General features: G+C 43.5%; 1 protein-coding gene across 2 annotated transcripts in view; it reads right to left on the bottom strand.

Moving 5' to 3' along the window:
• Window positions 1-14,192, bottom strand: part of BRINP1 (BMP/retinoic acid inducible neural specific 1) — a 116,099-nt gene extending 101,907 nt beyond the window's left edge. The window contains exon 1 of one of the 2 annotated variants that reach the window (XM_083597284.1): window positions 13,731-14,192. The gene's annotated coding sequence lies outside the window, so the exon portion shown is untranslated. Of the gene's footprint in view, window positions 1-10,357; window positions 10,439-13,730 lie in introns of those variants that run through there. The other variant, XM_083597285.1, reaches the window with a different exon arrangement.
• Between the last annotated feature and the right edge of the window lie 10,945 nt (window positions 14,193-25,137).

A 25,137-nucleotide genomic window follows, 5' to 3' on the forward strand; every position in this document is an offset into this window, starting at 1 on the left:
GGTTACCGTGGATCCGGATCCTGCCGCTGCTGAAGCAAAGAAGGCTCCGAAACTGCCTGAAAGAGAACGGCACTGGGTCTTCAAGCTCTCTGCCATTGAACCAGCCTCCGTATCTGCCATGGCAGGTGCAGATTCCCTTTTCAGTTTGGCTAACTGGAACTAAGTTAAAGATGTGGAGAAGATGTGGAGAACAAGCTGCTGGCAAATTTGGCTGCTGGAACCAAGGTTGGTGATGAAGTTGATTCCTGCTGTAGAGAATTGGAAGAGGAGAAGGTAGCTCTCTATGTTTTTAAGGTTCCTTCTTTTTGTGGTTACCCTCTGGCCTTAATGGAATAAATGCTTACAAAAGAGGACCCCAGAGTTTAAACTAACCTTAGCTTGATATACCTGGCTGTATTTAAGTAAAAGAGAATAAATACAGAATGAGTTATGAGGAAATTGCATGTGCAAAGCTTGAGAAGTGAAGGAGGAGGGGAAGAGATTTATATTTTTTCTTCTTTGTGTCAAGGGATGATTACACACACCCCTCCAGAAGGAAGATATAATTTAGTTTGGAATATTGGAACTGACTGCAATAAATTTGGAATTGTGTTGAAAAGGGGCATGTGAAAAGGACACTGTGTGTGTGTGTGTTGTGTTGTGTTGTGTTGTGCTGTGCTGTGTTGTGCAGGTGGGAGGGTGGGGGCACACACACACTCACTATCAAGAGATATTACCCACCCTCACCCAGACTGAGGAGAAAAAAAGGAAAAGGAGAAATTGGAAATAAAGACCACAGGTTTGAGTTGTTGGAGATGATTGCTTTTTCAAAAGCAAGAGAGACTTAGAACTATGTTTGGAAATATAGCTGATTGCGAAACTGGCGAAGCAATGGTAGAGGGGAGGGGATCTTGCTAGTATTTTAAAGTTTTCAAGGAATAATGGTCTTCCTCCCCAATGGTCTTTGTGGGCCAGTTTCTGCGATGATGTGTGTAGGGCTGTATAAAGAGAGCCCTTCTTGCTTAGAATTAATACCAGATGGCTGTCCTTGAAAAATAATCTTACAACAGATAATAGAGTGCAAATGCTGTGGAGACAACATGAATTGCAAAATATGGAACTGGATAGAAAATGGACACTGGCTGTGAGGACTGTAAACTGGAAAAGTGAAGATGGGCAACTACTGAAAGGTGAAGGATGGAGGAGAAGACAGACACAGATGGCAGCACACGCAAGAAGAAAAGAAAGAAAAATTAATATAAAATTATAAGTAATGATTTAAAGTGGATAGGCAACAGGATGTATAATCTCTTTTGTCTTTAAGGGAATATGTTATTGTTATGTAAATATACAAGCAGGAATTGATAAATCGACAGATGATGGATAATGGGGAAGGAAAAAAATAAAAATTGTAAAAATTGTAAATCAAATATAAGGAATGAAATGTGAATTAGAAAGAAATAGGTAAAATCAAGGAGCTATGGGGAAAAGTTGGGAAGCATCTGGGACGAAGAGCAGGAAGTCATTTTTTGGAAAAAATGTATTAAATATAATGTAATTTGGTATTGATTTGTTAAAAATTTGCAAAACTAATAATTATTATTTGACAAAAGAAAGAATAAAAGTCCCAGGGCAATATAAAAAGTAAAGAAAAATACAATCAAATGGCATAATTCAAAATAAATTTAATAGCCCTCTAAAAGATACTTAAGATAAAGGTAAAGGGACCCCTGACCATTAGGTCCAGTCATGACCAACTCTGGGGTTGCGGTGCTCATCTCGCTTTATTGGCCGAGGGAGCCGGCGTACAGCTTCCGGGTCATGTGGCCAGCATGACGAAGCCACTTCTGGTTAACCAGAGCAGCGCACGGAAACACTGTTTACCTTCCTGCTGGAGTGGTACCTATTTATCTACTTGCACGTTGACGTGCTTTTGAACTGCTAGGTTGGCAGGAGCAGGGACCGAACAACGGGAGCTCACCCCGTCGCGGGGATTCAAACCGCCGACCTTCTGATCGGCAAGTCCTAGGCTCTGTGGTTTAACCCACAGCGCCACCCACGTCCCAAAATATAATTGGTGCTACTTGGGATACCTGGGAAAGTAAAAAGAATCTCTTAGCCTGGTGCCAAAATGATGGCAAGGTTGCTGCCAAATGGACCTCTCTGGCAAAAGCATCTGATCAGCACCAGCTTAGGGTGGTAGGGTAGTTCTCTCACACAGGGCACCAAGCCGAGGAAGTACAAAACTGAGAAGTTCCATGATTGAGAAGGTTCATTTGGGGGGAACCAAATTTTGGGCTCACTCAGGGAGCCATGCTATCGAGGATTACCAAACTTTGCCCTGACCTGATAAATGGAAAAATGATATAGAGAAGACCCATTCTCTCCTCATCACGCTCCAGACCTCCACCAGTGCGGTAATACGTAGGGAAGGGTTTCAGGGTTCATGCAGGGTTCCTGGAGGAAATAGTCCCTATATGTATAAGGCTTTAAAAGTCAAAAACAGCCCAGAAAGAAATGGGTAGTCAGTGAACCTTATAAAGTAAGTTTCCTGAGGCAAAGGCTTTGGGACATTTCACATAGCGACCTGCAATCTCGATCCCATGTAATTTGTGGCCCGGTAGCAGCAGGAATCCAATATGGGTACGATTTTCAGATACCCTCATATCTTAGGAACCTCTCTGTGCCAACCTATCGGCATTTGTTTACCAAAGCCAGACTAAATGTATTTCCATCAGAAGTGCTAAATGGTAGACTGAGAGGCATCCCTTATCAGAATAGGCTTTGTTTATGTTCTCAGGATGTCGGTTACATGAAGCATATTTTACTGCATTGTGGGCAGTAAGAGCAAGCAAGGGACCAACTGATCAAATCCTTACTGGCAAATCTGCTGGGAAAATTTGAAGCCTCCCATATTAAATATCTTTTGGATGACAGGTCTAGTGATATTACACTGGCCATGGCAAAGTTCCTCTTGGAAGTTAAAAGAAACAAGGATCATCATGCTTGAGACAAAACAAAACGACCGCCTTGGTTCCTCCCTCTTTTGTGGTTGGCTGTCTTAACTGTATTTTGTTCTGAAATTGTTCGATGGGTCTTTGGACCACAACAAAGATTTTATTTATTATTTATTATAAAGTAAGTTGAGTTCATTACAGAAATAGTGGGATATAATATTATTATATTATATTAATTATTGCACTACATTATAAACATATCACTGGATAGTTTAAAAACAAACAAACCTCAAAGCAGTTTACAAAAAATAAAACAGTAAAATCAATAAGAATTTACAATCCTGCTTTAAAACATACAGAAATTAAAATACTAAAACAGATTTTTTAAAATTCAACTTACTGCCCCCATCGTTGCATTTAACAGCTTGCCAGTTGGCCACGGGTCGGAAGGAATTCAATACAGGCAGATGAGGTTTGGAAGAAGGATAGATTGTTCAACCCCTTCCCTCACAGCCTATTTCACTTTCATGTTGGCTACTTTCCTTCCTCCACGGCCGCACTGGATCATATTGGACTGCTTGTGGGAAACACAAGCTATCCTCTTCTTAGCAGGCTAGGAAGTCAAAGCACCATGGTGCTTAAAAGTAGGGTTGCCATATTTTGAAGAGCCAAAAAGAGGATGCAGAGCCCCCTTGCTTTCCACAGTGCATGTGCATTGGGGGAAAACACCCCATACCCTCAAACAACAACAATTATTATTTTATTATTTATACACCACCCATCTGACTGGGTTGCCCCAGCCACTCTGGGCAGCTTCCAACATTTATAAAAACATAATAAAACATTAAACATTTTAAAACTTCCCTATACAAGGCTGCCTCCAGATGTCTTCTAAAGGCATAATGGCAGAAATAAATACAATACGATGGTCCAAGCCATATGGTGATCAAAGGAAAGGAGCTAAGCTTTTAGGGGGGAAATGGGGTGCCAATTTCTTCAGCTATCTCCTCTACTCTTTTGCTCAACAAGTAAAAACCTATTCTAGTACTAACACCTTGATCTTGGCCTGGTAGCAAATTGGCAAACACTGCAGACCTCAGAGCACAGGTGCAGACAAGACCTCACTCCCATCAGCATTCACGCTGCAGCATTCTGCACAAATTGCAGCTTCCAGATCAAGTGCATGGGAAGCCATGAATAGCTTGCCATGAAATACTATCCTCTTAGCAGGCAAGTAAATGGTTTCCCCAGCCAGCCACATTTTGTAGTTCAATTTGCACGGCTTGCAATATGGAATACAACATGAACGCAGAAATCCAAAACAATTTTCTGAAAAGGCAATACAAAAGCTGACTCTCACAATTAAGACAGGCAGCGACAGGCAACCAACAGGAGCAAGAAAACATCCATTAAATGCACAACAGGGGCAGGAAAACATCCATTAAAACAGTTTTAAGCTGGCACTGAAAAGGCAAATGAAGCTGTGCCAAACCGACATTTGTGGGGGAGGGTGCTGAGGGCTGGTCTAAGATATTTCGCTGCCTGAGACGAAACAGGAAATTATATTTCCCTCCCCACTCAATCTTCGCAGTCCCCACCCAAAGGTTCATGGTAGGAATGGGCAAACCTTTAAATCTCTCATTTTCCCAATCTTAAATTCTGTTGCCCCCTTGCCCACATTTGTTTCAGGTAATTGAATAATAATAAAAAGCCTCATAAAAACTGATGAGCATTTTAGTGAATTTCTCCTAATAATACACAGCTTAACGAAGCAGCTTTTCCTAATATAATGCATTTTTGCATATTATTTTCACAAATATAGGCATCTTTCTTCATTCACACTTTTACCCTCATATATGCATTCTTGTACACATTAATTGGCTGGAGCACAATTTGGGAAAGTGCAAGTTTCAACAGATTTGCTGCGTTTCAGTCTGCATATTGCTTTGGAAAGTGCAGATTCCGGGGGGTTGCTTGAAACACAAACTGAATTGAATTTCCCATCCCTAGCACACAGTATCTGAGACAAGTGCCTTCCCTGGGAGTAAACCACAACAATAATCAATTAAACAACTGACAGTTTGCTGTTGTTGCACACAGGGCTGACCCTATTGTTAGAGTAAGATGACTGCCAGCGTGGAGAAGTGGTTAAGTCGTTGGAGCCTGGAGAACAGGGGTTCAAATCTCCAGTCAGCCATGAAGCTCTCTAGGCGACCTTGGGGGCCTAGACACCATCTCTCACCCTGAATTACTTCATGACATGGAGAGGGAGAGAGCCATGTATGCTCCCTTGAGCACCTGGGAGCAAAGGTGGAATATAAAAACAAAGATGTAAAAGCAAATAAATACAGATGTTTAGGGTTGTAGTGGTGCACGCTGTGCTTTCCACCCTCAGGACACTGCCCCATTACCAGTGTTGAAGGAAGATTCAATTGCCCAGCCTCTGTACATAAGATTGTGAGAGTGGCACCATCTTGTCTTTTTCCTCAGGCAACAAAATGTCTGGAGCAATTCCTGTTTTCAGGCAATGCCTGAATTCAGCTGCCTGAGGCAACTGCTTCATTTTGCCTAATGTGGTAGTAGCCACCAGCTCACATGATTTTAAAAGAGGGTTAGAAACATTCCAGGAGAACAAAGGTACTGATGACGACTGCCCATGGCAGCTATGCTACACTTTCACTGTCTGCAGCAACATTAGTTGCTAGGAACTGCAGGTGAAGAAACTGCTGTTGTGCTCAAGTCATGTTTGTGGGCTTCCCATGAACATCCTGTTTGTCACTGTGATCACAGAGTGCTCCTCTATGTCAGCACTTATGGTATGCCAAAAGTGAGGTAAAATAGGACACTTCTCTCCAGTCTGGTATACCCACCTAAGATACATGATGCATGCTTAGCACATTGCATTATGGAAACCAAGTGGGAAAATGCTCATAACCTCCATCCAACATGTAAAAGGCATTATCAGAGTTCAAAGCCACATTTCAACAGGGTCCAGTGATGGGTGTGGCCGGGGAGAGTTCCGAGGGCCAGAAAGAAAGGCCTGGAGGGCCATATTGCATCCCCTTCCAGGGCCAGAATTTTCTCACCCCTCTTTTAGCATGGGCCCCCCAGCTGCTATTTTTAGAAGAGTACAGGGAGAAGATAATTTAACTCAATTTAGAGGAAATAACAGGTGGGGGGGGTTCATCAGCACCCTCAACCCTTACTCTTCCTCATCCTGATTTGAACATTGTATTTAATAGTGACAAAGAGGATTTGCTTTTTTCAATTAAAAAAAGAGAGAGAGATTAAAGGCAGGCGATTGTGACCTTATGTGAGAGGGGAAATAAATAAATAAACAGACTTTCCTCCACTTGTGCACCCAGAGGGTTTGCCTCACTTACCAGGCTTTGGGGAGGGAGTGGAAGGGCTCTGATAGTACCCCAAAACCCTCACACCACACCACTTTCAGGAGCCATCTTCCCAAAGCCCAGTAAGCAATCTGCCAGGCTTTGAGAAGGAAGCACAGGGGCTCTTGGCCAGAGCCATATCAGTGCCTTCCCAAAGCTGGGTAATTGAGGTGACAGGCTTGGAGAAGGATGTGTAAGAGCTCTGGGATGCAACTGAAGTGCCAGGCTTTGGGAAGAAGGCACAGGGCTCTGAGGCAGTGGGCTTTGGGAAGGAGGAGTGCTTCGCTGCCAGCAGTGCCATCTTTAGGGTGGTGCAAGGAATTATTGTGAAAATAAGAAATATTTTGGGGGGTGAGGAGTTGCCAGGCTGAGATAGTGGGCTTTGGGAAGGAGACTCCAGGGTTTTGAGGTGCCAGGTTTCATTGCACAGTGCAGTCTATAGGGTGGTGAATTTTTTTGTCCTTGATTAGGGTGCCGTATTACCGAAGTTCACCCATGCTGCCAGAGCCACCTCATTGCCTTCCCTCAGCCCAGTAACTGAGGTGCTGGGAGTTTGAAGTAGGTGCCAGGCTTTGCGAAAGAGGTGCAAGGGCTGGGTAACTGAGGCCACATTTTGGTAAGGAGGTGTGTGAGCTTTGAGGTGCCAGGCTCGCTGTGGACTTTGGGGTAATGCAAGGAATTATTGTGAAAATAAGAAACATTTAGGAAGGGCACCAGATATTATCATGAGGCGCTGGGCTTTGGGCAGGAGCTGCAAGGGCTCTGAAGCCTGCTTCGGGAAGGAGGGCTCTGGGGCACCAGGCTTGGGGAAGGATGCAAGAGGGCTCTGGGACACTGCCAGAACCATTTCACTCTCTTCCCAGAGCAGGGTAATAGAGACATGGGGCTTTGGGAAGGAGGTTCAGGGGTTCTGGGGTGGAAATGAGGCTCTGAGTTTTGGGAAGGAGGCGGTGGCCAGGCTTTGCAGCTGACAGTGTGTCTTTAGGGCAGAGCAAGGAATTATTGTGAAAATAAGAAATACTGGGAGGGAGGCATAAGAGCCGGATAACTGAGGTGCTAGGCTTCAGAAATGCGGCACAGCAGCTTTGAGGTGCTGGACATCATTGCCAAAAGCCTAATCTTTAGGAGATTACTTTTGTCCTTGCTCAGGGTACCATATTGCCAAAGTCTGTATCTGCTGCTGGAGCCATCTCGCTGGCTTCCTAAAGCCTAGTAACTGAGGCACTGTCCTTTGGGAAGGAGACACAAGGGCTCTAGGACATGCCACACTTTGGGAAGGAAGGGGGGGTTTGGGGAAGGAGGCGGGAGGATTCTGGGATGTTGCCAGAGCTCTATTACTGCCTTCCCATAACTTGATGCCTGAGGTGCTAGGCTTTGGGGAGTAATTGAGAGAGCTTTGGGAAACTTTCAGGGCCATCTTGGCTGTGGAACACTATAGACAGCACTGTATTTATGGTGGAGGGTGGGCACAAGGGCCAGGTAAATGTGACAGGCATTGTGAACAAGGCACAAGAGCTCTCTCACTGCCTTCCCAAACCCTTTGGGAAGGAGAGCCCAGCATATGGGAAGAAGGCAAGAGGGCTCTGGGACACTGCTGGAACCTCCATACCTTCCCAAAGCCTGGCACCTCAGTTAGGCAGCTTTGGGGAGGAACAAGTTTCACACAGACCATCACTAAGTCTATACTACCACACAAATGAAGCTTCCTCTTCTGTTCTTTTTTTTTTTTAAGTCCTTGTTCACACAATGTCTAGTTTGCTTATGGAATTCATGGCTACAAGACGTGCTTTCAGCTGCAAACTTAGACTTCATTAAAAGGGGGAGTCTTGGGTAAATCCATGGAGGATAAGGTCTACTGAAGGCTATCCCCCTGAAGGCTAAGTGGAACCTTCAGCTTCAGAGGCAGTTTACCTCAAAACATTTGCTACTGCAGGAAAAACAGTTGGAAGAAGTGGTTTCCCCCACATGCCCTGCCTGTTAGTTTTTAATTCTTCCTGAAGGCATTTAATTGGCTGGTGTGGGGAACAGGGTGCTGGACTAGTTAGACCATTGATTTGATACAACAGGGTTATGGTTAGTAAAAGTGGTTAGGTAAGGTTGCCAAAGTGAAAATCTGGGCATAAAAGTTATTGAGCTTTTTGTGGGAGAGGGGACAAAATTGTTGGGCTTTTCTTTGGGAATCCTAAAGAAAATATATGGCAACCCTAGTTTATGCAAGGGTGCTTTAGCCATTACCAGTCTCTCTCTCTGTCTGTCTGTCTGTCTGCCTTCCTCCCTCCCTCTCTCTCTGTGTGTGTGTTCGGCAGATCTAAACCAAATAGGAATTTAAATTGCTCTGGTATACAGCTGGCATCCGCAAATCTATAGGCGGGCCCCAGAAATGGTGTCAGAGCTCCCCCTTCTGGGAGACACAGTGTCTTCATGGGATGAGTTTTTCTAGAGACAAGGAGAACAGACAAGGGTGATTTGGTTGTGTTGCCTGAAAAGTGCTTAAATATACCTGCATTTCATCAAAGGTTCCCATGTATAAAACCACATTTTTGAAACATGTTCATGCCCTTCCCCTGACAACCTTAACATATCAAGATTCAAATGTTCTTTTATTTGTCATTTCTGCATCCTCTCTCTTCTTCCAATTTACCCCCTTTCTCCATCCTTGTCCCCGCTTTACCAAGACATTTTAAGATTATTCTGTAATCCCCTGATATTTCCCTCCCACTACACAAACAACCCCTCTTGCTTTGCATCGTGACATACCTAAACAACCCACACTGAGTCTGACAGCAGAACAGATTTTGAGATGCATGTTAAAAAGCGACATTCAGACGTGAGTCTCCCCCACACACTCTCTCTCTCTCTCTCTCTCACACACACACACATAACACACTATTTCACAGGCAGAGATGGTTCCCTAATTCAGCTTATTATGACAGTTTTCCCACCTTCCCAGCTCACCCCCTAACGTTAATCCTAAACACCTGCAAATGTGCTTATCAAAAAAAAGAGAGAACCTGACTTTGTATTAGCTGATGCCACAAATATTTCCAAGTTCTTAAATATGGAATTGTTGGGGAAGGAAGGAGGTAGGATATACAGTGGGACCCCAGGGGCAGGGGAGTCAAAGCAAAGGCCATTCTCAGCAGTCCTCTCTTGGGGGACCAGCTTTTTCTCCCTGCAGCAATCACTGCAAAATAAGACATTTCATCAGGGCAGTTGTCTGGCCCTATTAAATGCTGCCTTGAGGGGATTATACAGTCTCTTAACTAGGCCCTGGAAAGAGAAGTGGGATAAACTTGGGAGCATTTTAATTTAGTACAATTGTCTTGCTGCCAGTGAGGGTTGAGCTATGCAAGCAAGGAAGTGTTGGTTCTGATATCACTAGGGAGATTCGGGCATTTTCCGGGCATCATCCATATTGCAAACCCATCCATGGTGCCACTCGTACACACCATCCCCTTATATCCCCCACTGGTTCCCTTCTATAAGCAGTGGTATCAACACCCACAAATGCACATGCTCAATGTTCACCCACCACTGTTGCCTTTACTCCCAGATGCTGCCCTAGAAAAAAATAATTGCCTTTTTTCTTACCCCAAACACATGAACATGAATGCATTAGAACTGATCTTCTCGCACAACCTCCATCATCCTCACAGATGCACTCACATTGCAGCCTCTTACTCACACACATGTTCTCACAGCAATAGCCCTCCTTCAACACCCCCCCCCTTGTTGCAGATGCCTCAGTACTTCTGGACATGCATCCTACCCTATTTCTGGAACCAGTTAAAATGAAGGTACAATCCCATGTGTCTCGTGAGCATGGAGCACACTGGCAGACAGCCATGCTCTGTTGCACACATTTTCAAAAGTGCAAACACAGCTGTCTCAAAGGCTTCCTCACACACTCCAACACTCACTTGCTAGGCTCACAGGACCATACACAAGATCCTTTCTCGTCCACCACCCTTACAACACTCCCTCAGTGATTTTCCAAGGTTACATATCCCAATCCTGTGTATCCCAGCTTACCCAAGAGATAAGCACCCTTCCCTCTTTTGCAGGATCCCGTTTTCTTGCCTTTTTTTCAAAATGAAGGAACTGCAGAGTCCTGAGGACATGAAAAGTGCAGTAAAAGGAAGATGAGGGAAAATGTGTGCAAAGCATTTTCTGCTGAGTGATTAAGGAGCTCTAGTGATGGATAACCCCCCACCCCACCCCCATCAATGGCTGGAGGAAAACACGGACAGTGCATCTTGCTAGTAGTAAGGGATGTGAGAGGTGAAAGCATTTCTATTCACTTCTTAAGATTTGATCTGTACAGACAAGAGGGGCAGAGCTTGCCACAAAGTCCCTGGCAATGATGTCTGTGTATGTGGATGAATGACTGTGCATATCACTTCAGGGCTGAGAGTAAGGGATACCCAATCAGGAGAGGGAGAATGTCACACCCTCCCAAAGAATTGTGTGTATGTGTCTGCTGCATGTGTTCTTGTTTGCATGTGTGGTGTGGGGGGAAGCGAAGACAGATCTCTCTTCTTTGGCCATTGTTATTTGTATGTGCAACACACAATGTGGAAGTTTTGGGTGTGCAAGAGATGAGAAGGGGAACCTGCGTGTGACTGAGTGCAGAATGAAGCCTAAGGGTGCATGCAAGTTGTGTACAACTGGGGCTGTCTGTGCATGGAAGGAAACTGGGTGGGGATACATGCCGTGCTTTTTTTTCTTTTAAAAAAAACACGTTTGGGGATACTCTCATTTTCACTCAAGAAAATCACCATTTTATAGTTCAAATTGGGGAAAATAAATACAGTAAATGGACAAAAGTACAAAGATTCAAAAAATGTTTAGGGGTATGTGTACCCCTGCATCCCCACAGGAAAGAAGCACTGGATACATGTGCATCAGTATAAAATACGTATTTTATGGGAGAGGAGAGCAGAGGAGAGGAGAGCAGAGGAGAGCTTTCTTTGGACAGTTTATGGAAATGGAAGGGGGACATGGTGAAACTTTGTGTGCAAACAACCATAATGCAAAGTAATGAAGCCTGTGTGGCTCTCTCTCTGTGTATGTGTGTGTGTGCACACATGCACGTTTGAAATACAGAGAGAAGCTGTCTGCAATACCTTAGCATGCTTGTGAATAGCAGGCAAAATCTATGTGATCAAATGGCATCTGTATCTGTGTGCATATAAAAGAAAAGGTGTTGATGGCAAAGTGTGTGTATGTAATACAAACGTGTGTGTGTGTGTCCATGCATGCCAGAGTAGGCCACCAGTGGTGTGTGCCTGTGCAAGTCAGAGAGAGACACCACATATGTGTTATGAAAGGGAGACACGCACCAATTCATGCGTTGTGTGAGACCAAAAGAAGACGACCTCTCTGAATAAATGTACTGCCTCGTGTGTGTGTGTGTGTGTGTGTGTGCGCGCACACACACACACACACACACACTCATTAGTATCAGTCCATGCATGTGTTCATGTGTATAAAAGATAGTCCTGTGAGAGAGAGGGAAGCAGGCATGGTAAATTGGTGTATAGGACCATCAACAGTGGGAAGGATGCTTGAATTTACCCAGAAATAGCTCTCACTCCCTCCAGAGTTCTTGCTAATCTCTTCTTCCTTTGCACCATCAGCCTACCTCTCTGTAACTCTTCTCAGACCAGCTTAACTCCTACTAAGAAAAGATTTCTCTCCTCTGGGTGGGACACGCTCCATCCCCCATCCTTTCCCCTACAGCTGTGATTTGGGGGTAGCGAATCTTTATCCTGGAGTGGTTTGTCAATAGCCTCTCATTATACTATGGCTTATGCATCAGAAATAGCACTGAGCCTCTCTCCACAGAGAGAAAGAGAGAGAGAGAGAGAGAGAGGTGTGTGTGTGTGTGTGTGTGTGTGTGTGTGTGTGTACATACTTCACCGCACCACCACTACCATGACGGACCACCTTCCCATTAACCCCCCGAATATATATTCTATGACCCTCCAGAGAATGGAGGAATGGCACAGTCTCCATCCATGTTGCATAAATTATTTAAAAGGCTGGCAAAGCTGAAGTTTAGCTTTCAGCTTGCTTCCACTTCCTAAGGTGCCCCCTCCCATCCTGGAGCGCTCCCCTTAGAGACTCCTTTCCCATGCATGCATGGCACCCTGCTGTTCCAATGGATAGATAAATAGATAGATAAGAAGAGACCCACTGAATCAGACCCCAACATCCAGCTAGTCCAGCATCCCGCTTCCCACCCTGAACAGCTACGCAGACAGACCATTCTCCCCACATCTAATTTTAACACAATTACTACCTAGTCTCCCCACATACCAGTGGGGCAGGGTGAGGAAGTAACACCCCCCCCCATAGCCTGGAATTCAAAGCTTGGATTGTCACTCTGCAAACCAAACACAGCAGTCTATTAAGCAAAGAGGACATTGTCTCCTTGGGGACTCCCCCCCCCCCTCCAGGACTCTATTAGACTCTGTCCTGATCAATATATCTTGGCATAGACATCACGGGGGGATGGCGGCTGGGCTGCGGTGGGGGCGCGGAGATTTTGCAAGCCCTCTCTTTCCATGCAGTTTGGTGAGATGCTACTTCAGCCTGAGCATAATGTGTGATTGCACTGCATGAAACAGCTGTACGTGTACACACACACACACACACACACGTCCACCAAACACGCACACTAGCCTTTCCCTCCTTGCCGGGAAGTTTCCTTCAAAAATTATGACCCGAGATCATGACAAATCATGACAGCCCAGCAGAAATAATTCTACAAGGGTGTGTGTAGAGGCTGAAAGAGTTTTACACTTATACACACACGGACACACGGACACACGACAGATCTCGTCTGGGAATTGCACTACATACAGCCTGTGAGCGATTAGGCACCTGAACACACACGTACAGGTCTTGTCTGTGTTGTGTTGTGTTGCGGTCCGGCACACGCAAGCCCAGAGTTTCTGCGCGATTTTGTACATCCACCATTTAACCCTTTGCTTACTAAGTAGAGGGATACGAAACTGCAAAGCGACGTGTATGGGAACTGAATCCCTCAGATTTTGGCTGAGTGAATGAGGCAAGATGAAATCCGGGGAAAGATTGGAGCGATGGAAGGATTTTTTGGGGGGGGCGGGGGGGGGAGGCAGCGCTGTTAAGGAGTGTGAGAGAGAATTCGGAAGAGAAGTCTGCCAGCCATAGAAGAAGAGCGCTGCTGCTGAATCAGACCATTTTAGTCCGGTTTCCCACAGTGACTACCAAGATAAGAGAGGCTAGATAACGAGGAATGCCTACGGGAGTTCTAGAGGGCGGCCCCACGAGAACGAGCTGGCCGATGTTGCGGCTGTCTGTGTGGCTGTCTGGCTGAGCAGAGTCAAAATAATAATAGTAAAATGCCTTTTCCCCTTACCGGATGTTAGTGCCCCTCTCTAGCGGAGATCTGGTTTCTCATTCGGCTCGGCAGGAACTTGTGGTGCGAGCCCTTCTGGATCCAGAGCGCATAGTGGGCGATTCTCCGCTGATGCTGCAGGCGTAGGAAGACTGGGGCTTTAGCAGTCCTTTTCATGCTCAGACAGAGAATCCCTCTCCTCGCCCCGGATCCCAGGCATTAAAAGGCAGAGATGCAAAAAGGAAGAGGTGTGGGGAATAGATGAAAAAGAAAATCCGGATGTTATTCCTTCCCTCTCTCCCCCACCTTCTTTTACCTATCCTTCTCCAGTCCTCTTTCCTTGTGTTCTTTCTGTATGATTATTATTATCCTTAATCCCCTCCCTGCCTTCCTCTGATGGATCAGTTTGCAGCCACCGGGGGCGAAACGAAGGCGCAAAAAGCAGCACAGAGAGAGAAGGTGGGAGGGAGGGAGAAAGGGAGGGAGGCGACCGAAATGAGCAAAGGCTGGAGGAAAAGGCGGGGCCTCGTTGCCGTCAGGGGCGGAGCTCTCGGCCCGGCTGAAGAAAATGAATGGGTAGAGGGAGGGAGGAGGGCGGGGCCGAGAGCCTGGAAGGGGGCTGGTCCTAAGAAGTCTCTCACTCCCTCTATCATTGGGACGTGGGAGCGGGGGCTGCGTTTTGAAACAGGGATGTGGGGGAGGGCATAAAAAGAAGACAGGGGTGCTGGCCTGTGAGATATAGGGGGACCCACCCCTTGAGATGTGGCATGGGGTCGGGGGGGAGGAGAGAGGTGTGCGCTTTTGAGGAGGAAGGGGAGGTTTAGAGCCTATTGAGGAGTGGGCTTCAAGAGTCGCTGGTGTGTCCGTGGACACGAATCGTTGGATTAGATTTGGGCGGGCGAAGGCGAAGCGACTAATTAGAGAAACCTGCTGGATAGAGTAAGCACCACAGGAAATTGAGTGGGGGGGGGCATCTGTTTCTCTCTCTTCGTTTTCCGTTGTGTTTCTATAGTTCCCATTTCTATGCAGTTTGGCTTTCTGTTCTATTCCCTCTCTCTCGCTCCTCTCAGCTTGTCTGCCTCTTGCCCCGTTCTATTCCCTATCTTTGTCTTACTGGGTCCTCTTTCTCCCTCCCTTTGTGTGCAGTCTTTGTCTCCCTCCCCTAAAGTCCAACCACCCTGTTCTCTGCTCATAAATTCCCTCCAACAAGCCATCCCTCCAGATCTCTCTCTCCCTCTCTCTCTCTCTCTCTCTCTCTCTCTCTCTCTCTCACACACACACACACACACGTCCTAGCTATCTCCAAGCAGCCTGACCATCCACTGGGTTCTCTTCCTATCAGCCTCTGTGAGGATTCTTCTACCTCCCTTGTTGCAGCCTTCTTTAAGGAGAAGGGCCATATCTCAGTGGGATGGCATCTGCTTTGCATGCAGAAGGTCCCAAGTTCACTCCCTGGCATCTGCAGTTAGGGCTGGGAAAGACTGTGCCTGAAACCCCCAGAGAGAACATAAGAAAAGCCTGCTGGATTGAGCCAATGGCACGTCTAGTCCAGCACCCTGTTCTCAGCATGGCCAACCAGATGACCATGAGAATGAGAAGCCCATCAGCAGAAGCTGAGCACAACAGCACTCTTACCTCCTGCGGTTTCATAGCCATCAGGTTTAGTAGCCATTGAAAGCTGTTGCCAGTCATTGTTGGCTAGGTGGTTCAGTTAGACAACTAGGTATAAGTCAGCTTTCTGTGTTCCTTTGTTCCTTCAGGGATGACACTTTCCTCATTGAGGCTCTGTTTGACTCAGGAAGGGAGATGCGAAGTGTTATGTTTTCTGCATGATCTTCCCCAGCTATGATGGGGGAGGTTAGTTAAAGGCATATACAATGGCAGAAAAGGAAATGTGAGTGACTGATTGAGAATAAAAATAACTGAGCTGGAGCTGGCCCTGTAAGGCTATCAACCTTCTGCACAATGAAGGAAACCCAGGGCAAGAGCTTCACCATACAAGTGGCTGCCTAGCTCCAGTGACAGAGAGCCCACAATTTCTCTAGGTGCTTGGTTCCCGTGTTGAAATGCCTTAACCACCAAGAAGCATTTATTTATTTTACTGCCAAGTAACCCTATAAATAGGGTTATCTGGTTGAAACAAAAGTGGGGGTTGGAGAACATAAAACTAGACAAGATGAGCACATATAATTATAGTACAGCAGTAAAAGGTATCAAAGTAATAGAAACACAACCAAATCTACCTACTTACAATTTAAGTTCATTAGCAGGATTTCTGCCACAGGCTCACTAGGTGGCTTTAAGCCAGCCACTCTTTTTCAGTCTCAGTTTTCCCATCTGCAATATGGAGAGCTAATAATACTGACTTGCCTTAGAGATTTGTTCATTACAACTAGACAAATGAACATGAAGCAGTGTCATTACCCAGAATACATCCTCCTTCTGCTCCTTCTGGAATCAGGATGTTCCATTTCTGGAAGCAGACAAAATGCCAGGGAAGGGTAGGGTGGAGGTGTGGTGGGGTTTATTTATATAAACAACCCCTGAAAGGGCCATGTAGGAGTTGTGATTAAGAATATAAAACAGGCCCTGCTGGATTGAACCAAAGGCCTACTCACCATTCTGTTTCCTACAGTGGCTAGCAAGATGCCTCTTGGAAGACCACAAACAGAACATGAGCACAACAGTACTCTCCCACTGTTGTTCCTCATCAACTAGTATTCAGAAGCATTCTGCCCACGATTTTGCAAGGTTGATATCACGAGTGTGTAATCAACTTGTTGAAGCTAAGAAGATCTGGGTCTGATCATTGGATGGGTGATTTCTGGGAAATGGATGATCATTGCCTTGGGTTCCATGATGGAACAATGGTGCATTATACATGTAAGCTCTTTTTGCTTCAGAAAGTAGCCCCATGTTTCCAGGAATTGAGACATAGCTCAAATAGTTTTTGCACAAAAGAGGTCACCTAGCCCAGCCTCCTACTTAAGTGCTAGATCTGCAGTTCAGAATGACATATAGCTATCTAGCCTCTGCTTAAACACTTCCAGTAAAGGAGCATATGTTATGTCTTAAGGCAGACTGTTCCACATCCAAACAGTTTTTACCATTAGGAAGTTTCTCTAAATATTGTTTCCAAAATTTTATTCATCTGAACTTCTCACTGAAATTTGAAGTTCCAAATAACTGAGTGGCAGAAGCATTGGGATTCCTCAGTTGTACCATTACTTTTATATAGAACATATTTTATATGGATCAATGTACACATTGTGACTCCTTCCGTTCATTAGTGTCACCACCACCCTCCACATGCAGCATGAACACACTAGCTATGCAAATATGCTGATTGATAAAACACTGCAGAAAAGGAATCTTCAAATGTCTTGCAGATGTATGGGTACACTTGTGCGCAAAGTTGTGGTTAGGGTTTTGTGCAGTTAAAACATTCCATAAAGAACAATCCCAATACAATCAAGAGCAGTTATTTATTTATATATGTATGCATTTATTTATTTAAACATCTTTATACCACCCAATCAGCTGTGTCCTCAGGGCGGTTCACATATTAAAATCAATTGTGTAAAATCAATCATATGTAGCATTCTATTAGCATTGCTTTTTTCACAGTGCTTCATAAATAATGTCAGGATTTGTGGGAAATTCAACTGTACTGACAGAACTGAATGCCACAGCAAACTCCACAGCTTGACTCTGAGCTCTGGTTGTGTATGCTCCAATTCTGCAATGAATGTTAGAAATTATTCTACTTAAACCTGAAATCAGGAGGAGTGAACACAGATGCAGAGGGAATGAGAGGAAGAAATGATTGGAAGAGGTGGAATCCTCTAATCCCAATTTGGATGCTTCTGCCGCCTGTTTTGCTGCCTCTTGTGGTTTTGTTATGTTATTTGTGGCTTTTATTGTTTATTGCTTATTGTCTTAATGAATGTTTTGCTGTTGTTTTATTCTGTTTTGATTACTCGCCATATGCTTTCATTAGCTGCTTTGCAGATCCCTGCAGGATGGAAAGGCGGGATATAAATGTTTCAAATAATGCATGAACTGTGCACATCAGTTATTTTTCATTTACTATCCCGTCTCTTGCATTTTCCTTATTTTAGATCCCAAGAAGGTTTTCTCCGTTTGAGCTTTTTTAAGAGTAGGATGGTGAGAACACTTGAAAACATATCAGTACTGTAAACCAGTTCTGAAGGCTGAAGCAGGATGAACTATAACCCAGGTAAGTCACTCAATGGGCATATGATGTACCTCTGTGCAACTCAAGAACTTGTTCCCTGCTTTACCAAAACAATGTAATAAAAGCCATTGTGGCTGAAAGCTTTGCATAGATGCATTGCAGCACCACGGACAGCTCCAGAAGGCTCATTTCATTCTAGCCTTTCCAGCACATTGGAGAAGTCCCCGTCAAATTAATGTTTTGGGGCATGGAGTGCACACGAGAATCTACTTTGCAGTTGCCTTCCCCAGCGAGTAAGTGGAGGATTCCTGCAGGGCACCACTTCCAAAGCACCTTCCCCCATCCCCTTGGGGCCATATTTTTACACATCCAATATGTTTAATTTAATTGACCCTCATATCGATTCAGGGCTGAATTGGGTGTTTGTGTGTTCCAGCTCATAGGAGGAGCAGTGCACAGCCCTTATTAGAACCTGACATTGTCAAATGAAGCTGAAAATGAAGAAGGACTTGTTCACCCAGCACATAGTTAAACTAGGAGATATGCTGTTGCAAGATGTGATGATGGTTGCCAACTCGGCTTTAAAAGTGAACCAAATGAATTTGTGGAGGATATTGACATATATCAGTCTTCTCCAACCTAATGCCCTTGAGGTTTTTTGGAGTACAGCTCCCTCCAACATGGCCAATGACTCCAGATGAGGGCTCCAGGTGAGGAGGACTGTTGTATATTACCTCCAGTATCAGACACAGTATACATCAGAATACTAGTTGCTGAGTATCAGGAATGGGAGAGTGTTGGTGCCCTCATGTATTTTTCATGAGCTTCTTATTGGGACACCTATTTATCCACTGAAAGATACAAGATGCTGGACTTTGGTCTGATCTAGCAGGAATCTTCCGATGTTTTTGTTTGAGAGCCCTGCTCTAAATTATAATGTTGGTGGTGTAACACTAAGGATGGATGCATGTATCAATTTTCATTTCTCTCCATTTCTCATTTTTTCTAAGCTTAAACTCAGTTGCCCATTTTTCCATATGGGTTTGTATTTTAAGAAAGAATAAAAAGTTCTCATGAAAAATCACCAACATTTTAGTATGAATTTAGTATACACATTTTTGGGACACAATTTTGCACATGTTACGCTAGCATATACATTTTGGCCCACATTACTCAACTGGAGAACTGCATTCCAAAATTCAGAGCAATGTGGATTTTGAAATATTGCTGTGTTTTGGAAAGTACAAATTAGGGTGGTTCACTTTTAAATGTGAACTGATCCAAATTTCTCTCCCATCTTGATTACACACAAGCAATCGGCTTGTGTTCCTGGTTCTAGCCTGGCCACAGCTTGATGTCATGAGAATGTATTTCTACTTTTGGGAATTTTAAGGACAGAACTACCTACTCTGTATAGAAACTTATTCATTTATGCTACCATAGTGGCAAGAATGTTACTTGCCCCAAAATGGAAAGAAGCAGAAGTCCCGGCAAAGGAAGAATGGATACAAATACTTATGGAATATGCAGAAATGGCAAAATTTACTGGAAGAATAAGAAATCAAGATAACGAACTTTTAATAAAAGTATGGAAATGGTTTATTGAATATTTACAGATAAATTGTAAACAGATAAAAACATTAGCTGGATTGTTGTAATGACCTGCAGTTTTATAAGGGTATATATTTACAGTAGATAATTAAATGAGCAAATTAAGTTAATTTGGATATGCAGAAGATATTAAAAATAAATTTAAGGAATCACAGAAAGGGGGGAAGGAAGTCAAGTTTTGTAAAATTAACTTCTTTAAAATGTACAGTTAAAAAGTGATTGTAAAATTAGTGAAATGTATGAATCTGAAAAGAACAAATATTTTTTTAAATAAAATAAAATAAAAAGGAGAATGTATTTCTACTTGTTGCTTTTACTTCTGCTTTGAAGCTTAAAGTTCAAGCTGTTCCTGCTGCCCTTAAAATCTCCCTGATTTTTACCATGTGCTCGAAATTCACACTCAGCTACAAAACCCACACACCTTTGTTTAAATGCTGGTGCTCTGTGACTTTTATTTATTATGTTTTCTGGATCATGGTGATATCGTCAACCACCCAATCAAAAGGCTGTTTGTCAGGATTCTAAAGAGATTCCTACAGGATTATGCACATCCTATCTTGACATACAAACCTGGCATACTGAGTGGAATGGTGGTTTTAAAACATAAAAATACACACACACACACACACAACTGTCATAGAAGTCTGCAATTTGGACAATTTGGTTTTTTGTTTATTTTAAGCCCCATTGCCTTTTTGTAAACTGGCACACTCCCAGTGGAGAGTCAGCTGAGAAAATTGAACTGAAAAACATGAACGCACAGTACAGAGAGTGTGTATAAGTGTCCCTTATTCATGAACAGGGAAAGAAAAGAGGTGAATGCAATGCTAAAAGAAAGCAAGGAGAGAGCAAAAATTGTCCCTGAAATTTCTCTATGCTATTTGTGGGCAGCAAAAAACTGGTTGCGGGAGCTGAAATTCTGCAATAGTCTTTCTCAGAAAACCTTCTGAGAAATTTAACTTCATTTATTGTGGCTATGAAATTCTCTGGTAAATTTATGTTATTTTACATAGGGATGGAGAAATTTTGGGTCTCTCAGTTTCTCATTCTTCTACTGAAAAGTTCAGTTTGCCTTATTTCTCCATCAGTTTTTATTTTATTTATGAAAGTCCTTATGGAAATTCGCCTGCATGTTAATACATTTTTAAAAATGCTATGTGCACTAATGCATGCATTTTTATGTGCATTATTCCTCAGTATACGTATACATTTGTGTTCATTTTGTTGGCTGGAGAACTGTATTGCAAAGGAAATGTGACTTGTTAAGCTCAGCTGTGTTTTGGTTCACATATTAAAAGCATAAGAAAAACCTTTCTAGATCAGGCCAATGGCCCATCTAGCCTACCATCTTGTTCTTACAGTGGCCAACAAGATACCTCTGGGAAGTCCACAATCAGAACCAGAGACCAATAGAACAAGTAGAACCAGAATCCAACAAAACTTTCCCCACCTGCGATTCCCAATGACAGCCATTCAGAGGCATGTTGCCTCCAACAACGAAGACTCTGTGTTCCCTTCTAGTGATTTTGCTAGACTGGAATGTGGCCCCCCAGAAGGTCACCCACAAGGGAATGTGGACCTCAAGTTGTTATACATTTTCCCTCAGTCATTTACCCGACACTTTTTAGTGCATTTCCCTGCCACTTTCCTAACCACAAAAATCTGTTTTGTGTTGTTGTTTTGAATAGCTGTGCCAAAGAGCTTCAATTCACTTTGCTTGTGCAAAGCTAATTTTTTTAGTATGCAGCTCAATCACTCTTGCTAAATACTAAACTGTCTAGAAGTGACCTGTGTATTATTCTTGTGTGCGCTCCATCATATTCCCTCCCACACACCATTATTTTAGCAAGCAATACCATAGGGGGACTAAATTTGGCCTCAATACAGGGTTTATTGTGCTGGAATCAGCCTCTTAGGCAGAGGCAACATTTTTGGTTGGATGTGAGCCAACCAAACATGAGTGGGGGATATAGCTATAGCCACAGCCATTTGCAAATTAAAAGGGGATGGTCCAGAGATTTATGCAAGAATAAATTAATATTCAAAATCTATCTTAATGCTCTCTTAGGCACTTCAGGAAAACTACTCAATGCCTCACCATGACAAGAAGCAGATCCAGGAGCATTTATCCAGGGTTGGGATAAAAAGATTTCCTATATTTCATTGCTTGTTTATATTATTTATTTGCAGTATTTATAAGCAGTCCTTCACTATGCAGTTCCAGAGTGGGCATACATGCAGCATTAAAATAAAAGCTGAAAACAATTCTAAAATTTCATATAAATAAAACAACTAAAACTAAAAACCATCAATAAACACTCTTCATGAAAACAGGCAAAGAGATAATTCATTTAACAGAGTTTCAGACAATTAGGCCACTTAGGAAGCCACACTGAATTAAATAGGATGCACTTTGGAGTATACATGGTTTGAAGCGTGTTGTATACATGGCCCCCTCCCAAATACCTTAGTGAAACACTAGCAATGTTGGTAGATGATGCACCTCAGTGGCAAGATAGAGGACAGAGAGGGGTGTGTGACTGTTTATAGAAACTAGTTTCCTATACAAAGGTAAAATTTGCATCTGTTGCACCACCCAGTTTTGCCTTTGGCTCCACCCACCACTGGCATTTATCCCTCAGAAGGTTGCCCAGAAGGAACTGTAGCTCTCAGTCTGAAAAATGTTCCCTATCCCTGTACTAAAGTCATCTTGCGCATCAGGCACCACCAAAGCTTCAATCATCACCTTCAGCAACTTCAGTTTATTTCTTCTGTCTTCCATGTTTCCATTGCACACAGACTGATTAAAAAAAAAAAACTGCAAAAGGGAAAAGGGAAAATTGCAACCATCCAGTTTTCAGACAATTAAGACATGGGCCATAAACTGTTATTTAAGGTATTACATTCATTCATTCATTCATTCATTCATTTTCATTCATTCATTCATTTAAAAAGATATGAAACCTAGATCCTCCAGATCTTGTTGCAACTTCCATCATCCCTGGCTATTAGCCATTCTGTCTGGTGCTGATGGGAGTTGGAGTCTGACATCACTTGCAGTGCTACAGGTTCCATATCCCTGATTTATAAATTTGGTTTTAGCCCCCTTTTTGGTTTTATCCCCTTCCGACTTACGAACAACAGAAGAGGCATATACCCTTTCTGCAATTGCAGAGATAACTTCAGTAAATGTGTAATACCTGCAGGAATGTAGAAATATAGATGAATAGAGGAAAGGTAGTTAGATAGAGAGGAGGAGGAGGATTCATTAGGGTGAATGAAGCACCAACCTCAGTCTGCTTTCATCCAGAATCCACCTATCTACCTTTGTACTTACAACCAGTCTGGAGGATGTCACTGCCTGTCAACTTTCTGCTCCTTAGATTCAGTGCTGCACTTGCACATTGCAGTAGGAAGGAGGACTTAGTTGGCTCTGTTTGTCATCAGCTCTGATTCCACCTATAGCTGATCTTCCAATCTTCTGTATTCCCAATCCCAAGAGCACCAGCCAGCACTGTGTAAGGGGGGGGGGGAGATGGAGGGAGAGAGAGAGAGACTTTCATTGGATAGTTGTGAATTTATTTATTCAGTCATTCTTATATCCTTCCCTTTCTCCAGTCTGGAGTTCAGGGCAGCCAACAACCAAAAGACAAGCAATAACCCAAAACAACACATCATATAAACCACAAAGTCATAACAGCAACAATTTGGCGACGAAACATATCAGTAAAACTGAACCTAAAATTAGTTTGCCCATTACACAAATGCCTAAATTATAACTAAACAAATTGCATGCCACAAAATCATTTTGTCGTCCAGACCCTAAATTGCCTGTTGACTGCAGGGTTTCTCAGCGTAGCATTTCCACTAAAACTAAGAGGCAGCCTTACCCAACCCCAGTGCCTTCCAGATGTCCACCTCCCATCAGCCTAGCCAGCACAGCCAATGGTCAGGAATGATGGGGGTGACAGTCTCACAACATATGCAGGGCGTCAGGCTGGGGTTGGCTGAAACAGACTCTTTGTAGCTTCAAATGGCCATCGCCTGGCCAGGTTTGTCAGAAAGAAATGGTGTGATGATGACTTCTTTTAAAGACCTGGCTTATTGTGTACACTTAGTGTTCTGCCTTTAACAGGCTTATGCCACCATTAAAGCTTCCTGGGTGGATAAGCATGCATTGTGCTGCTATAACGCTGACCTAATTATCTTTACTGTGGATTTATTTAACAGGTTTATTTGAAAAGGGTTATTCTTTAAATGTCTGATAACTGATTTGTTATAACTCCTTTTAATGAGCCTCTGTCTTTCTCAAGGAGGCTTAAATCCCTTTCTCGGCTGCAGGGAGAGGCATCCGTCGCACTGGTGAAAACTCGATTGTACTGTGTTTAGTCTTTTGAAAAAGGTTTAGTCTTACACTGGATATTCATTTCACCAGGCAGCTGCAGAGGTAGGGATCTGTACACCGAAGGATCTCTATTCATCTTTATCTTTCACTGAATAGAAATGGAGGGATAAAAGAACTATCATACTAATTTAAAAAGCAAGAGTGTGTGTATTAGAAATGTGAATCCTGATGAGATTTGGAGAATGAAAAGTCAAGCTTTGCAACAAAAGGTAGGCAAAATCTCTATGCTTTTTTTGTTTTGTTTCAGATCCTACCAGGTCTCAGTCTGAATCAGTCGCCACCCCCCCAACACTAAAAGGCTTGCTTATATGTGACACTGAACACAGATATAAGCTGTCTTTGCACATGAAAAATGTTTGTGGGAAAGAGTGTACACTTGCTGATATGTACAGCTCAACTGTTGTGTAAATAGGTACACAGAATGTACACATGTTGAATGTTCCAGGTGATTAACTATGCCAGCTCAACTATTTGTGTAGGATACTTAGATTATGCATGTAATCTGTCATAGCCACCAGCTCCTAGGAGCCCACCTCCCTTCACACACACACACACACACACACACACACACACACCAATAAAATGCTTGAGGGGGCTGTCTCTCCAAAGTTGATGTTCGGACTTTCCCAGCAAGCCCTGTAAACAAACTGTAAAAGTTTGCTGGGTGGCAAGAGTGCTGGGATTGGGCAAGAGCCTCTGATATCATTTTTTTTACAGCCCTTTTAATTGGAGTGGGGAGAGAAAGAAATAGAGAATGCAAGCTAGGAGCAGGAGCGGGGTTTATCTGGCCCCCCAACATATTTTATTCAAGTTGGTGCCTCTGTAATCTGTGAACACCTCTAATGATAGCTCTAACTAGATAAATTGTATTTATATGTTGGACTTGCTCTTCCCAGTTTGACTTATGTGGGAGGCAAAGGCGATTTTGCCTCCAACCCCTTATAAGAGATGGAAAACTGGAAAGAGGCTGTCTAGTTAGTTGCCATGCATAGCCAATTCTTCCAATTAGAGGTAAGGATCAGGGCTGGACAGTGAGCAGTGCAACACAACTAAGGAAAAAAATCTATGAAATAAAACCAGAAGGGAGGACCAAGTAACAACAAAGGATAATAAGCTTTCAGCTGTATCTGATGTTCTCTATCTGCTAGCACAAGGGTTCCTGTGCAAGAGGCTGGGTAAGTTTTAAGGTTGTACTTATGGAAACTCACTGCAGA

Source organism: Podarcis filfolensis (assembly GCF_964270895.1).
Source record: "Podarcis filfolensis genome assembly, chromosome: Z".
In the NCBI taxonomy this organism is placed as follows: domain Eukaryota; kingdom Metazoa; phylum Chordata; class Lepidosauria; order Squamata; family Lacertidae; genus Podarcis; species Podarcis filfolensis.